At 40.5% G+C, this 15,872-nt stretch overlaps 1 protein-coding gene across 2 annotated transcripts in view; it reads right to left on the bottom strand.

Moving 5' to 3' along the window:
• The window catches only part of nlgn3a (neuroligin 3a), a 363,876-nt gene extending 348,378 nt beyond the window's left edge, over positions 1-15,498 (bottom strand). For both annotated transcript variants that reach the window (XM_088343414.1, XM_088343413.1), the window contains exon 1: positions 15,267-15,498. The gene's annotated coding sequence lies outside the window, so the exon portion shown is untranslated. The remainder of the gene's footprint in view (positions 1-15,266) is intronic.
• Positions 15,499-15,872: the final 374 nt, after the last annotated feature.

The following is a 15,872-nucleotide window of genomic DNA, read 5'->3' on the forward strand; positions in this document are numbered from 1 at the left end:
TTTTAGGCGATAAGTACCAGGAACCTAGTGTTAGTGTCATAAACAGTTTGATGCGGTTGAGAAAATGGTTGGATTTTTTTTTGTTTGAGTCTTTGCCACAAAAGTAAGTTAAACTTCACTTTAGTTAAATTTATATTATTAATTATATTATATTATTGTATACCACAGCCATATCCCTCTAGTGGGAAGTGGCTAGAGTCATTTCTGACTCTTTTTGGGAGATTGATTCAGAGGAGGGGATTCCCAGCCCCCTCACTCAACCCAACTGAAGTGTTGGGATTCATTAGGTGACCAAACCCCCCAATTCCAACCCCTAATGCTGAACGCCAAGCAGGGAGGCAACGGGTACCAATGTTTAAGTCTTAGGTATGACTCGGCCGAGGCTTGAACCACATATTATTTTATTAAATGTTGCTTTTTAGTACAAAACAATACAGGTTACTTATACAACCCTAAACATACTTCTATAAACCATAAACATACAAACTATAGCACCGAAGCAACTTACGAACAGATTCAACTCCCGAACAATGTCATTCGTAAGTAGGGCAGCGTCTGTATAATCTTTATAAGAAAGGTAACACATACTGTATATATCTATATTCAATGTGCAGCCTTTAAAAAAAAACATATTTTTCCATTATAAAACATTTCTGAAAAAGCACCAGGAAGCCACTAGGGAGCGCCAATGAGCCACATGTGACTCCAAAGCAAGTTTAGCGGGTCGAGAAGTCCAACTTTGATCAGGATAAAAAGCATCTTCCTCGATTTTGTGTCCTATTGGTCGTCCCATAGCATTTTGTTGACACACTAGCTAGTTTAATATAAATTGGGTTTTATTATAAATTGGGTTCGTAGGGCAGCGTCTGTACTATAAACTTACCAATATCCGTTATTGGCAGAGATGCCTTTTTGGTCAGTAACAAAGAAGCAAAGAATCTGATTGACTATTTGGTACGTTTTAGTGATATATGTCACTAGTTTTTCCCAAGATGTATTCCTGCACGCCATCATATCAAGGGCTCACTTCCGAATAAAAGGTCTGCGGCATGCCAGTTTGAGATTGCAGAAAGGCTTTCCGTCTGGTGCTGTCATGTTTGTCTTTCAGCAGCGCATCTCACTGCACCACGTAAAGCGTATGTGATGCATTTTTTAAATCTTGAAAAAGGAAAAACAATCAAAAATAGCTCCTCGGCATCGGTGCATATCTGATTAAAGGCCAAATCGTAACTCAGCAAGACATGCCAGTTTTTTTTTGTTGTTGTTTTGTTTTGTTAATTAGTTTTACTAATTAATATATAAGTTCTAGCCAACAGAGAGCACTGACATACTCGGTGACATCTGTTTTGTCGGTAGATGTAGTACAGGCAAAGTCCAAAATAATAACTAAGCAGACACTGGTCGTTGGCAGGGAAAACTGTTAGTCAAGGGAGATGTTTTTGGGCCATGAACAATGCAAAATCGCTCTTTAATATGTTATGTGGAGCAAGCAGAATTGAGGACTGTTTTTTGGGTTCCAAGACCATTTTGTTATTAAAAGTAAGTTTCCTTTGCTGCTATATCTCATTTTAATTAAGAAATGACCAAACTGTAAGGTATGTGGGATAGTTTCTACAAGATTCAAGTGATACATATTTTATAGGCAAATATCAATGTATTCAAATGATAAATTATCTACCAACTGTGCTTGACAATGCGTGTCTGGTATCAATTCTCATAAAATAATTGTGTCATGATGACTCATAACTTTCACCTGTACCCGCTCATTTGGCGCCAGCCGCTGCGGGATACCTGATTGGTTCCCCGTCCTTTTTAAGCTCAGGCCTTTCATTCACCTGTTGTCAGTCCGTCAGCGAACTTCTGTTCTACAAGGCAAGCACTTTGACTCTGACTCCTGGTGGTCCTGCATTTTGCACCCGTTTTCCACCCGTACGTCCCTGACTTCCCCTACGGCATGTTTTTTGACCCCGACCGGGTTTTGCTCCCCCATCCCGGTTTACGACACGTTTTTGATCCTGACCACGTTTTGGCTATCCTGTCCCGGCGATCGGACGCTTTTTTCCATCTTCGACAACATTATCCCCTGCTCCGGAAGATCTACTTCCACATTTGAAACGCATTCCAATTCTGTGAGCAGCTTGCTTCCCGCGTCCAGCAAGCACCGGATCGTAGGCGCTGCCTTTCCTTTTTATCTCAATAAACTTATGCGATTGGGTCTACCCTTTCTGGACGTGACAAATTGCCATTCCTTTAAAAAAAAAAAAAACATTTATTTACTTATGTATTCATTGATTTGTTTATCTCTCACTCATCCTTTTAATTTACATATTTTTGATTAAAAAGGCAATTATACTATGGTTCCAGGTATGCAAAAAGGTAATATGGGAAAATGAAATATCAACAAAATAAAAAAGTACAATGAGTAATAAAATCAAAATAATCATATTACTATATCATTTTTCATTGCCCACTGGCAAAAATATAGAGTAAATATAAGAGTAAATATACTTGATTTAAGGTTAATTGTAAATAAATAAAAAACAATAAATGTAAAGATTATCTGCAATCCGTCAAATACATATACAGATTTAAAGATTATACAGATTTAAAGATTATTCATTGATTTGTTTATTTATCTATTAATTTATTCTTATTTTATTTATAACTTTTGTAATAAAATAAATAAAATTAGTCAATTAAAAAATGTGTACCCCGCAAAAGGTAATACAGAAAAAGCTGGTGTAAAAAAAATAATAAAAATAACTATTAAGATGAAGTGTTAAATAACAAAACTGTCAGGACCAGAACGGAGACAGGACCCACTTGCGTTACATTTCTCTCAGTTTTATTGGAAGAAAGGAAAGAGTTGCACCCACGACCCGGTTGCTTTGAACGCGGAAGTGGGACCTTCGGGGCGAGCAATGGCTGTGTCAAAAGAAACAGGTCAGTAGCCGGGACAGGAGAGCAAAAACGTGGTTGGGCCGGAGGCGAGTCGTAAGCCAGGAGAGGAGAGTAGACGTGGTCAGGATCAAAAACGGGTAGAAGCCGAGGAACAGACGGGAGCAAAAAACTGGCGGGAGTCAGGGTCTAAAAAGGCTTGCCTAGTGTAAACTAAGGTTCGCAGACGGACTGACAAGGGGGGATAGAAAGGAGTGGGTTTAAATAGGAACAGGGAGCCAATCAGAGTCTGAGGCAGTTTGGTGCATTTTAAGTATTTGTCTTATTTTCTAGAAAGGTTGTAAAATTGCCAGAAATTTGTGCCAAGTTTTTTAATTGACAGGAGACCTGAAATCGAGAAAAATCACATTAAATAATTGTATATAAATGATTTAATTATTGTGCTTATACATGTAAAAAATATATATTTTAAGTAAATTCTCTCTAATTTTACAAGCAACGCAAGTAATTTCAGAAAAGAGAATGCTTGAACGAAAGGATCTGCCAATAGAAGAACATTGTTTATTTTATGTAAACTCAAATGTACAATGCCATTAAACTAGAAAACACATTCTTCATCGATGATGCCAAATTGGGCTGAGTGACTCTATCGAGGTTTTGCTTCCCCTTGTGTGCTAACTGGAGGTGACAGCGCCGTAAGAACCACAAAGCTGCACACGGCGTGAAAAATCAATCCTAGCCGTCGTCCAAACATTGTTCGGAGCCAATATAATCATTTGAAATGTGCTGAAGAACAAAGAAACCACTTCATGTTGCCAAGGTGGAGAATCCAAACAACAGCAGCTAATAGCAAGAGCGCGTCGAAACCATCCTAAACAAATGTCGCTGACATAGGCAACAAGCTCAAGTAGGAACAGAGCAGCGACGTCTACTGAGGCACAGGCCGATTTACAGATAAATAAACCTGCATCCTATTCTTTATTTAATCGACAGAATAAGAAACCAGTACAGTAAAACAGCCATTACAAGTCCGGTTCAGGGAGCCAGTTACAGTCCCTGATTACATATTGAAATTAATATGTGGCCCGCCAGTAATGTTGACCGTAGTATGAAATAAATTGGTATAAAAAAATATCCACTTCTCCAGATTGCAGTAGATCACTGTGATAATTTTAGCCCACCCCATTTCTTTCATCTCATCTCATTAGCTGCACCGCTTATCCTCAGTAGGGTCGCGGGGGTGCTGGAGCCCATCCCAGTAATCATCGGGCAGTGGGCAGGGGACACCCTGAACTGGTTGCCAGCCAATCGCAGGGCACACAGGAACAGACAACTCGCTCGCTCATTCACACCTAGGGAGGAAACCCACGCAAGCATGGGGAGAACACACAAACTCCGCACAGGAATTCCGGTAGCTGGATTTGAACCCATACAGGAGGTTCCCAAGACCTTAAAACAGTCCCTGCACACGCGCTAACCACTGCGCCGCCGTGCTGTCCCATTTCTTAAATGTCATCTGTAAAAAAAAAAAAAGGAAAGTTGACTCTGAGAGCCACTGCTTCCATGACCAGTGGAAATTGGGGTATTTTTTTCACCAAAATCCGAAAAAACTGCGTCTACCTAATTTGCCAAGAGACTGTGGCTGTTTTCAAAGATTATAATATCAAGAGGCACTGCCTGACGAAGCATGCTGACGACAAAAAGGTAACTGGAAAGGAACGCTGTGAAAAAGTTAAGCAACTGGAAGCCGTTTTAACAGCAGAGCAGCACTTTTTTAACGAAACATTGCAAACCAAACTAAAATGCTACAAAGGCGAGCTATGCGGTCGCGATACTGATCAACAGGCAGTGCAAACCTTTGAGGGAAGGTGAATTTATTAAACACTCAAAGAATTCAAGGCTGAAGAGTCGGCCCTCACACATTTTCAGCTTACCAAACATGGCACGCTTGCTGAAAGGTTTGAATACACCTGCAGTAATTCCTTGCTGTAGCGTGGTTTACATTTTGCAGTTTCGATATTTTGTGAAATTTAAATTGAAATGTTTTCATTGTCATTGATATCAACACATCGGACATTGTGTTCTGCAGCAGACAGCACTAAAGCAAATGCTATCACAGGGGTAGGTTGCGTGTGTGTGTGTTGGGTGGGTGTGACTGTCTGCGTGTGCCACTGTGACAGGCTGGTCTATGCTATCATTCCAATAGCTGGGGTGGGCGGGCGCACAAGTCATTGTGTCCACCCAAAACAGCTAGTATTTCCGCGGCACATTAACTTGAAAACAAATTAATCAATTCAGATTCTGAGGAAAATCAGAAGAGCACAGAAAAATGCTGATCACCAGCAAGTTCTCTATGGATTGTTATCGAGTGAGGCGGCAATAGCGGGGACCCAGGTCCGGCTTGTTGCAGCTAGGCTACATAACAAGTCTCAAAAGCAACCCCTGCCGAGCCGGTATCTCACCAATGCCAGCTCCATTACTTATGAAACGGATGACCTGGAGCTACAATTCATGGGAAACTGCTACATTCGGGACGGTTGTATTTTAATTATCGCGGAGACCTAGCTCAATCCAAGGTTACCTGATTCTAGCATGCAGCTAGCCAACCACTCAAAATTACTTTCATACACTGATAGAAGTTCTCCAATGTTGTTTTAATTTTGTAAAATGACAACAAAGACCATTCTTTCAACTGCAATTATGTATTTAGTGTTTTTATTTGTGGAGCTATAGTTATTTAGTAACAAGTGTATACTCTCAGTGGAACCTCGGTTTTCGAACGCCTCTCACTCCGAACAAATCGGAGTCTTTCCCAAAATTTCGAGAAATTCTTGCTTCGCTGTTCGGTCAAAAAATCGGAGTTCGAACGCCGTTCAAGCGTGAGTGCGTACGCTAGGGTGCGATGCTGAGCTCGCTCTTTTCGTGACCAACTGTTATCGCGTGCGGACGTGCTTCATTTTGATTTCGATTTTAATTTAGGTGTACGAAGTGTTTTAGCCCTTTATTTTTATATTTAATGTTCATGTTAGTGTAATCTTTCATACGGGAGATTACGATAACGCGAACATACGATTAGCCTGGGTTAGCTTCATGTTTACGTCAAACATTCAAGGTAAACACAACGGATTAAAACGATTTACATTATTTTTAATGGCAAAAATGATTTCGGTGATCGAACAGGGTTCTGGATCGGATTATGGTCGAGAACCGAGGTTCCACTGTATGTCCTCTCCAGGTTAGTTTGACCCTTGGGGGCTTTTGTGAATGGTTGTTGCTATTTCGCGGATTTTCACCTTCTGCCCCCATTGACCGTGAAAACCGAGGTAATACTGTAGCATAGAAAATACACTTTATTGTCTTACTTTAATGTTTAATGTCTACGTGCTGCTCTTTTTGAAAGAACATAAACAAAAACAAAAAACATTAATAGATATGTCCTGGCAAGCTATTGGGCTCTGGATCACTATTGTCATTTCCACTCTTCTATGACCTTATCCAGAGATCATATCATATTTGGTCTTATCATTTAAAACAGAGACAATGAAAGAGCAATAAATCACATTCTATGTATAGCAAACATTTTCCTCCCCCCAAAAAAATATTAGAAAACTGTGAACGAATTTGTTCTGTTGTTAAATCTTTCAATATGATAGACATTCCCAATGTGCGATTGATATATAATACTGGACTGTCTCAGAAAATTAGAATATTGTGATAAACTTCTTTATTTTCTGTAATGCAATTAAAAAAACAAAAATGTCATACATTCTGGATTCATTACACATCAACTGAACTATTTCAAGCCTTTTATTATTTTAATATTGCTGAATTTGGCTTACAGCTTAAGAAAACTCAAAAATCCTATCTCAAAATATTAGAATATCATGAAAAAGTATACAAGTAGGCTATTCAACTAATCACCTGAATCATCTAGTTAACTCGAAACACCTTGCGAGGCTTTCCTGAGCCTTAAAAACACTCAGCTTGGTTCAGTAAACTAAATCACTGCTGATCTGACTGCTGTCCAGAGGACCATCATTGATACCCTCCATCAGGAGGGTAAGACACAAAAAGAAATTTCTCAAAGAGCAGGCTGTTCACAGAGTGCAGTTTCAAAGCATATCCACAAAAAGTCTGTTGGAAGGGAAAAATGTGGCCGGAAACGCTGCACAACCAAGAGAAATGACCGCAGCCTTAACAAAATTGTGAAGAAGAGCCGCTTCCAGAATTTGAGGGAGCTTCAAAGACAGTGGGCTGAAGCTGGAGTCCAGGTATCCAAAGCCACAGTTCACAGACGTGTCCGGGAAATGGGCTACAATAGCCGTATTCCCATGGTCGAGCCACTTCTGAACTCAAGACAACGGAAGAAGCGTCTGACTTGGGCTATGGAGAAGAAGCACTGGACAGTTGCAGAGTGGTCCAAAGTCCTCTTTTCAGGCGAAAGCAAGTTTTGCATTTCATTTGGAAGTCAAGGCGCCAGAGTCTGGAGAAAGGCTGGAAAAGAGCAAAATCCAAGTTGCTTGAAATCCAGTGTGAAGTTCCCACAGTCAGCAATGGTTTGGGGAGCCGTGTCAGCTGCTGGTGTTGGTCCACTGTGTTTCATCAAGTCCAGAGTAAATGCAACTGTGTACCAAGAGATTTTAGAGCACTACATGCTTCCATCTGCTGAAAAGCTCTATGGAGATGAGGATTTCATTTTCCAGCATGATCTGGCACCTGCCCACAGTGCCAAAACCACCAGTAACTGGTGCACTGACCATGGCATCACTGTCCTTGATTGGCCTGCTAATTCCCCTGACCTGAACCCCATCGAGAATTTGTGGGGTATAGTTAAGAAGAAGATGAAAGACACCAGACCTACAAATGCAAATGAGCTGAAGGCCGCTATCGAAGCATCCTGGGCATCAATAACACCTCAGCAATGCCACAGGCTGATAAGCCTCCATGCCACGCCGGATTGATGCAGTAATCCGTGCAAAAGGATTCCCAACCAAGTACTGAGTGCATCAATGGACATTTTCAAATGTTTGATTTAGTTTTGCTGTTATAATTTTTTTTTTTTTACTTGGTCTGAGGAAGTATTCTAATATTTTGAGATAGGATTTTTGAGTTTTTTTCAGCTGTAAGCCAAAATCAGCAATATTCAAATAATAAAAGGCTTGAAATAGTTCAGTTGATGTGTAATGAATCCAGAATGTATGACATTTTTGTTTTTTTAATTGCATTACAGAAAATAAAGAAGTTTATCACAATATTCTAATTTTCTGAGACAGTCCAGTATACAGAATAATATCCACATTGTGTTGAGTTAAACATGTCATAATTAGCATTTTTTTTTCCCTTTACTGTATGTCATGATTACTCGTGACGCTCACCTGTGCCCGCTCGTTTGTGGGTTACCTGATTAGTTGCCTGTCCTATTTAAGCTGAGTCCTTTCACTCACCTTTTGTCAGTCCATCAGCGAACCTCTGTTTTCACAAGGCAAACATTTTTTAATCTGACTCCCGTTTTGTCACCTGTTTTCCACTTGTTCGTTCTTGATTTCCCTGTTTGTCTCCTGCCATGACCCGTTTTTTGACCCTGACCACGTTTTGATATCCCGTCCCGGCTAACGATCCATTTTTGACCCCGACCACGTTCTGATCTCAGCTAACATACAAATTTCAAGGGAACGAAACATGTTGCAGAAATACATAGACAAATTACAGTTAAAACTATAGTGTCACGACCAGAACAGAAGGAGGACCCAGATGTGCAACGTTACTCACGAGTTTATTGAAATATAGAGGAAAGGCAGCGCCAGCAATCCGGTGCTCGCTGGACGCGGGAAGCAAGCTGCTCACGGGATCGGAGAGCGTTCTGAACGCGGAAGTGGATCTTCCGGAGCGGGCGATCCTAGTGTAGTTAGACCGAAATACAGGTCGTAGCCGGGACGTGAGAGTAGACGTGGTCAGGATCAAAAAACGGGTCAAAATCGGGGAACAGACAGGAGCCGAAAACCGGTGGGAGTCAGGATCGAAAAAGGCTTGCCTAGCGTTAAGTGAGGTTCGCAGATGGACTGACAAAAGGGGACAGATAGGAGTGGGTTTACATAGGGACAGGAAGCCAATCAGAGTCCGAGGCAGTCGGCGCCAAAGGAGCGGGCACAGGTGATTCACATTGGTAATCATGACACTTACGTCATATTTCTTTGTAATGTAAATAAATTAGAGGTCCAAACACCGAAAGAACAACTTTCGTATAACTGTCGGACAAACATCAGTCGGACATAATCCGGGTCAGTTGTCGACTTATCGGAAATTATTTCTACCCTCTTCTGTGTCTTCTAGACGATACACCAAACCGCATGAAGAACATTACAAAACCAAAATAACCTTGCACCCCGCGGATCTGCACTACAGCTTACACACAACATGCGCACAGTTCCAGACAAGCGAATTGCTGTGAAACATTATTCACGTGTTCAGTTGAAAATGAGCGCTAGCGCCTGTCAGAGACGGCACGTCGGACAATTCTCGATGGCTCGACCCTTCCGGTCCACTGGAGGACAATCTGTCTGGAAAATGAACACCGTCGGCCGACTCTATTCTTGGTATTTGTTGGGCGGGGATCACCTTGCTTGTGCTAAATGAAGCTTATGTGATTTGTGATGAAGCAGGAGTCAAAGTCAAAGGAAAACGAGGACGGCAAAAAAATCTTTATGAGCTGCGATTTCGCACGGATAATAAATGACACGGAAGGATATTAGAAGCATCCCTGATTGGTATAGCAGTTAGCTGTTTGAGCTATGAATACTCCAGCAGGTGTCATGTTGTGGTAAGGACAATGATTGTACCGTAAATGTCGGACTATAGAGTGCACCTGATCATAAGCCGCACCCACCACATTTTAGGAGAATAATCGCTTTTATACTTACACAAGCCGCACCTGTATATAAGGCGCATGCGCCCACATTGTAACATGCAACACGACCACAAGTTTAACCCAAACCCGACTGTAAGTCCCACGATTGTTTGAACAAATTTATTGACACTAACAACAGCAAACAATGTGAGGTTTGAACAACCCTTCCCAACAAACTCAACAGCAACCAAGCATATTCACAATTTCGTTATATCTGACAATATGACGTTTTAACAATTTTTACGACATTTTTAACATCAATTAAACAATTTCGTGATACTATATCCCAACAATGAGAGTTTCTATCGACACTTAAGGTTTAAAGCAGACCTGCAGAGTCCAGGTCTTGTTGAAAGTAAGCCAAGGAAAAAAAATGTATATTTGCAAAGGTAAGGGTGGGATAAATATATATCCACTAATGTCTGCTGTGTCTACAAACACTCACCTTTACCAGTCCCCACTTCCCATCAGCCCGCGTTTTTTCGCCCTTCTTTTTGATTCGCCCATAGAAAACATATCAGAATAACTCTCTAAAATATATACATTACAAAAATATACCGTTGCAAACACATATTATACATGGTTACACATATTTACAAACAAAGACGGTACACCGAGAGAGTTTTCAAAGCTTTAATACTAATAATATAACTTTAATCCCAAACCGTGCCTGTGAAAGGTACCAACACGCCACTACGAACACGCTCGCAACGTATCTCTTAAAAAAAAACATACCGTAATTGTAAAATCCTCATTTTCCTCCTTATAATTGACGCCATTAGAGGCATCTTCCTCAATATCGGAAAGAAACTTTGTCATATAGACAATTAGTGCACAAGCTAAAAAGTTACTGTCTTACCTTCTGTACTCGAGCACCGCTGGCAGCCTTCAGAAAAATTACATAAATTGGCCGCATCACTGAATAAGCCGTTTGGGAAAAAAGTAGTGGCTTATAGTCCAGAATTTACGATATTCTACTCCTAAAACTAGCATCACCTTCCTTCGCGCAGACACCTAGCATCAACTTCTACGCCATAAATAGTTTTGTCTTTTTCAACGCAAGAAAATGGCCTAATCGTGTTCTGTACCAAAAGCTACCTAGCATAGTCATACGTTTGTTCTGTTTTCACTATTGTTGAGAGCAAAGGAGATTTAATGGGATTTCATGAGAGTTTCATTACATCATTATCGCTATCGACCAATCATGTTGCTGTTCTTTCCACACCCTTTAGGGCTGATTTGTTTTTATAACCTTAAATATTTAATAAAAAGAGGGTTTCAAAGGTGGTTGTAATTTTCTTATCTGAAAGCCCTCCTACCGGTCCTCCTTGCAAGTATACATTTTGCAATCGAAGAAAGTTTTAACATTGAGTATTTAAACAATAAAGAAATGAGAGAGACTGTAAATTTGTGGGAAATATGAATATTCATAGATTTCATTGCCAATCAAAAATAAAGAGTGCTATTATAATTTCCCTTTTGTGGGTATTTTTGGAACCAAATTCCAGCTACATCCGAATGAAACTATGTTCGATATGAATTTTGTTTATTTTACCAGTTCTGCTCTTTACTGCCTCCTACTGCTGGAGAAGACTAACATAATATTATTCTTTGCATCAGTGTCTGACTCCACAGTTAACCGATACCTTGAAACAAATAGTACCGTATTAAAGTACTCCGTTTCCATTTTACCACAACCTTAAAGTAGTAAGAGCAGAAATGATTCATATATTGCTAAAAGATACTTCAACAGTTAGTCAAGTCATGCTAAATTATATAGCCCTTAGTCACAAGAAGTCTCAAAGGGCTGTACAGAGTAAAATATACTATTGCACCATCCCCAGATCCAAAACCTACATCAGGGAAAGGAAAAACTCAAAACCTCTGCATAAGGAAATTAAGAAGCCTGAACTCTGAGTGATATTATATTTGCTAATGTTAAGAGCAAGTGTTTGAGAACAGTTCAATTAGATGAACTATTGATTAATATTTCACTCTTGTCAAGGTTCAGGCGTAAGAAGTTAAATGACAACCATCTTTTTATCTCAGGCCTCAAGATGTGGGTTCTGACTCGGTCCTGTTGACTTTTGGTATTTCCTGTCTGGTATTGTTCCCGTTTATTTTGTCCTGTTTAATATCGATTTCCAGTTTTGTTCCTGTCTAGGTTTGTCCTGTTTATTATTCTCTCCAGTTTTCGTTCCCGTCTAGTTTGTCCTGTTTATTTTTGATATCCTGTTTCATTATTTATCCTGTCTGTCCCATCCTGTCCGGTATCGACCCCATATGTCCGATCTCAACTCGGGCAATTGGTATCGATCTCGTCGGCCTGTGCCATCCTATCATTTCACGCCAGACTGATGCCTAACGTGGATGACTCCCCATTTCCCGTAAAATAAAAGGCTTGTGTGAGTAACGTCACACGTTTGGGTCCTGATCCTGTTCTGGTACATGACAGTAAGAATTTAGCTTGTATATAACCTAATATCAATACTCTGATGTCCCTGGTACCACCTTATATCGTTGTTTATCATGTATTTTTTTTAGGTAAATATCTTATCTAATAGGATATACTATTTTGTTTTTGTTTTTAGCCCAAATGTACTGATACCATTGCCTGGTATCAGTGCCGATACCAGTTTCATTGATAGGTGTTGGGACTTGCACATTTGGCCAAGTAACCGCATGACTTCCCTCTAGTGGTCGTTTAACATTCAGGAATTAAAAATGACAGGAATACAACATTGCCATTAATGTAATGCAATTCGGTTTTAGTATCGGTATCAAAGCCTTCTCAAGTAATGAGTATCCATATCATGTCTGCCGGGAACAAGCGGTATCAAACATCTCTAGTAAAAAATGCCAATAAATAACGTCAACATAATTAGCTGACAAGGACACTAGTCAGATATGAAAACCACTGGCAAGAAAATAAAAAGCGAGGCCTCCCTTGTTTTTCGCTTTCACTAACGACATCACAATGACAAAGAGCTTTTGACATTTTCACGGGCTGGTTTCCGGTTTGGCACCCATTACTCACGTCTCTACCATTTGGAGTATGTGCTATCATTTTTTTCCCCCCAGTTTTTTGAGGGACTGGGCTTGTTGTGTCCGGACAGAGGAAGGCCATGTGCATGTGCAGCCTGCAGCATCTTAACTGCCTTTAAACTTGCATCAGCTTCCTTCTGTTATCTGCGACATGGACCTGTCTTATCATTTTTTTTGCAACTTCTGGCATGGAAATGGGCCAGGGCTGAAAAACGTGAAAAGTTGTGGAGGAAATACCGTATTAACTGGAGTCTAACGCACAAATAAGTATAACATTTGAGTGGACTTCTTCCCAGCTCAAACTAAACATTGAAACTTTCCAACAGTGTTCAATACTTGTGGCCATGATTCAAATGATTTATTGACTACTATGAACACAATACCCGTATAAAATTTACAATGTATTGATTCCATGTTCTTCAAAGTCAGATGCATTTTCAGATACACTACCGATTAGTTTCCCATGTCGTGCTATTTTTGCGTTCATATCTTTCAGGATGACTTTTTGTGGTCCTCACTTTCTAGCATTCGTTTCTGGTGCAGACGCTGCCCAACTTACGAACAGACGATCGTTTGTCAGTTGAATTTATTCGTAAGTTGCTTCAGTGCTATATATTTTATGTTTGAGGTTTAAATAAGTATCTGTAAGGCTTGTATAAGTAACCTGTATTGTTTTGTACTAAAAAAAAATATACCTTTCATAAAATAGTATGCTCTATAAAGATAAAGAAATTTGAGTTTAACTCACTTTTGGAAGATGAGCTTAAACAGTCAGGTGACTTCCCCCTCCATGGTAAAATGGCCCAAAAAAAGTGTTCCGACCATTTTCTCAACCACATCGAGCTTTCTTATTCCACTTTCGTTTAAAAAAAAAGTCTCGCCTATTCTTTACACTTACACCAACTATATTGAATGGATGCACGAGATCCATCCATCCAACCATTATCTGCACCGCTTATCCTCAGTAGGGTCACGGGGGTGCTGGAGCCCATCCCAGCTATCTTTGAGCAGTGGGCAGGGGACACCCCGAACTGGTTGCCAGCCAGTCGCAGGGCACACAGAGACAGACAACTCACTCGCTCATTCACACCTATGGACAATTTGGACCCGTCAATCAACCTGACATGCATGTTTTTGGAATGTGCAAGAATACCCGAGTTCCCGGAGGAAACCCACGCAAGAACGGGGAGAACATGCAAAATCCACACAGGAAGGTTTGATCTCATGACCTCAGAACTGTGCCACACACGTGCTAACCACTGCCCCGCCGTCCTGCCCATGGATGCACGAGATATCAAACAATAAAAATGTCAAAATTCTTAGCGCGCCGGAGATAGTATAGACATAGTATAGACAGTATAGAATGTTTACACACGAACTAGGAAGAGGAAGTGGATTTTTCTTTTACAGCGCCAAACGCCGGTAGTGGCGGAAAGAAGCACTACAGTATTGTCCTGTTTCTGAAAAAGGTGCACACAATAAAAAAAATCTAACTTACAGCAATGTTCGGATATTTTTCAGCATCCTGAAAAAAATATTGTATCTACCGCTTTACGTAAGTCTAATGATCGTAAGTACTGTGAATAAAAAGGTGTCGAAATGACATACGATCGATTGTGCGTTACACACAAATCAATTCAGTACCCCTGGCCAGCGCAAACTACGCTGATTTAAATTCAAATGCACCACCTCAAATGTCCAATTCCCTAGGGGAATTATCGCAATACCCCCTTCCCCACCTCAAAATAGTTTCTCCTCCATCCATACAATTCACATAGGTCACCTTTTTTTACTTAAAAACGGTCAATTACGTCTAAAGTCGAGATATTTTCATGCCTGAACTTCAAAAATTGCCCAAATTAAATCATTTCCAGCTCGCCGCAGACCTGGCATCCTTTTATCAGTGATATTCTCTCACATTGATCTATTAATCCCAGCTCGCGGCGCAGATTATCTCTAAATATTCACACATATGCATGCATCTCACATGACATTTGGATTGAGCAGGCTATTTAGGAAAAAATGGTTAAAAGAAATCCAGACTCAAAATCTATGAGCATTTATCTCAACTTGTGCGCTTCTTTCATGTGGTTCCAGTCATTTTTTTAATCTATTTTTTTAAGTGAGGGATTTCGTGCGTCACTATAACGCACACGCTTTATTCTAAGTAACAAGTGTTCGTAATGGGAATCAATAAATACAATGTATGCACGTAACACGAATATTTGGCAGACGTCGTTTGGAGTGGAAAGGAGGAGGTGGGGGAGACAGGAGGAGAGGAAGGTTTCATGCATCCCAAGAACGCTTTTTGGGAAGTGGAATGCATCAAACGTCGTCGAAGCCTCACTTCGGAATCCCCACGCACAAAAACACACACACACTTGTCATCCATTTTCAGGAGTGTCATGAAATACCTCACCTGCACGATCCAGATGTAATTCCCCCCATAACCGAGCGCCTGCCTTCGCAAAAAGAAACGGGAAAACAAATTACTCCAAATCTGCAAAATGACCCGTTTTTAATTGAAAAGCCTCCAGTGCTGCAAATCTCGATCCGACCTCCTTGTTGTCATTTCCAGAAAAAAATGGGAGTCCGATGTGTGAGTTTTTTTTTTTCCAGCCGAGAAAGCTTCAGTTTCAGATTGAGCTTCCTCTCTTCTCCGGAGCGGAGTGGATGCTCTTTCGCCTCAACTCCAGCGCGAGTGAAGTGTCGCTCGCGAACAAAACGGCTGTTTGAAACGGCTCTTTGAAACGAACGCTTTTCTCTCTCCCTCTCTCTCTATCCCTCCTCCACTCTTTCTTTTTTGCCCCCTTTCTCTTCTCATCTCTCTATCTCTCTCTCTGTATCTTTATTTCTATCACTCCCTTTCTCTTTCTCACATTTTCCTTCTCTCTCTCTCTATTTTACTGTGACTTTCTCTCATTCACTTTCATCCTGTCTTTCTCTGTCTTTCTCTCGCTCAATGTTTCTTCTTCTCGTTTTCTCTCTCTTTTTTGATATCTCTATGTCTTTATTTGTCTCTCTT

This window comes from Urocampus carinirostris, chromosome 9 (genome assembly GCF_059441175.1).
Source record: "Urocampus carinirostris isolate Australia breed hairy pipefish chromosome 9, RoL_Ucar_1.0, whole genome shotgun sequence".
Taxonomy (NCBI): domain Eukaryota; kingdom Metazoa; phylum Chordata; class Actinopteri; order Syngnathiformes; family Syngnathidae; genus Urocampus; species Urocampus carinirostris.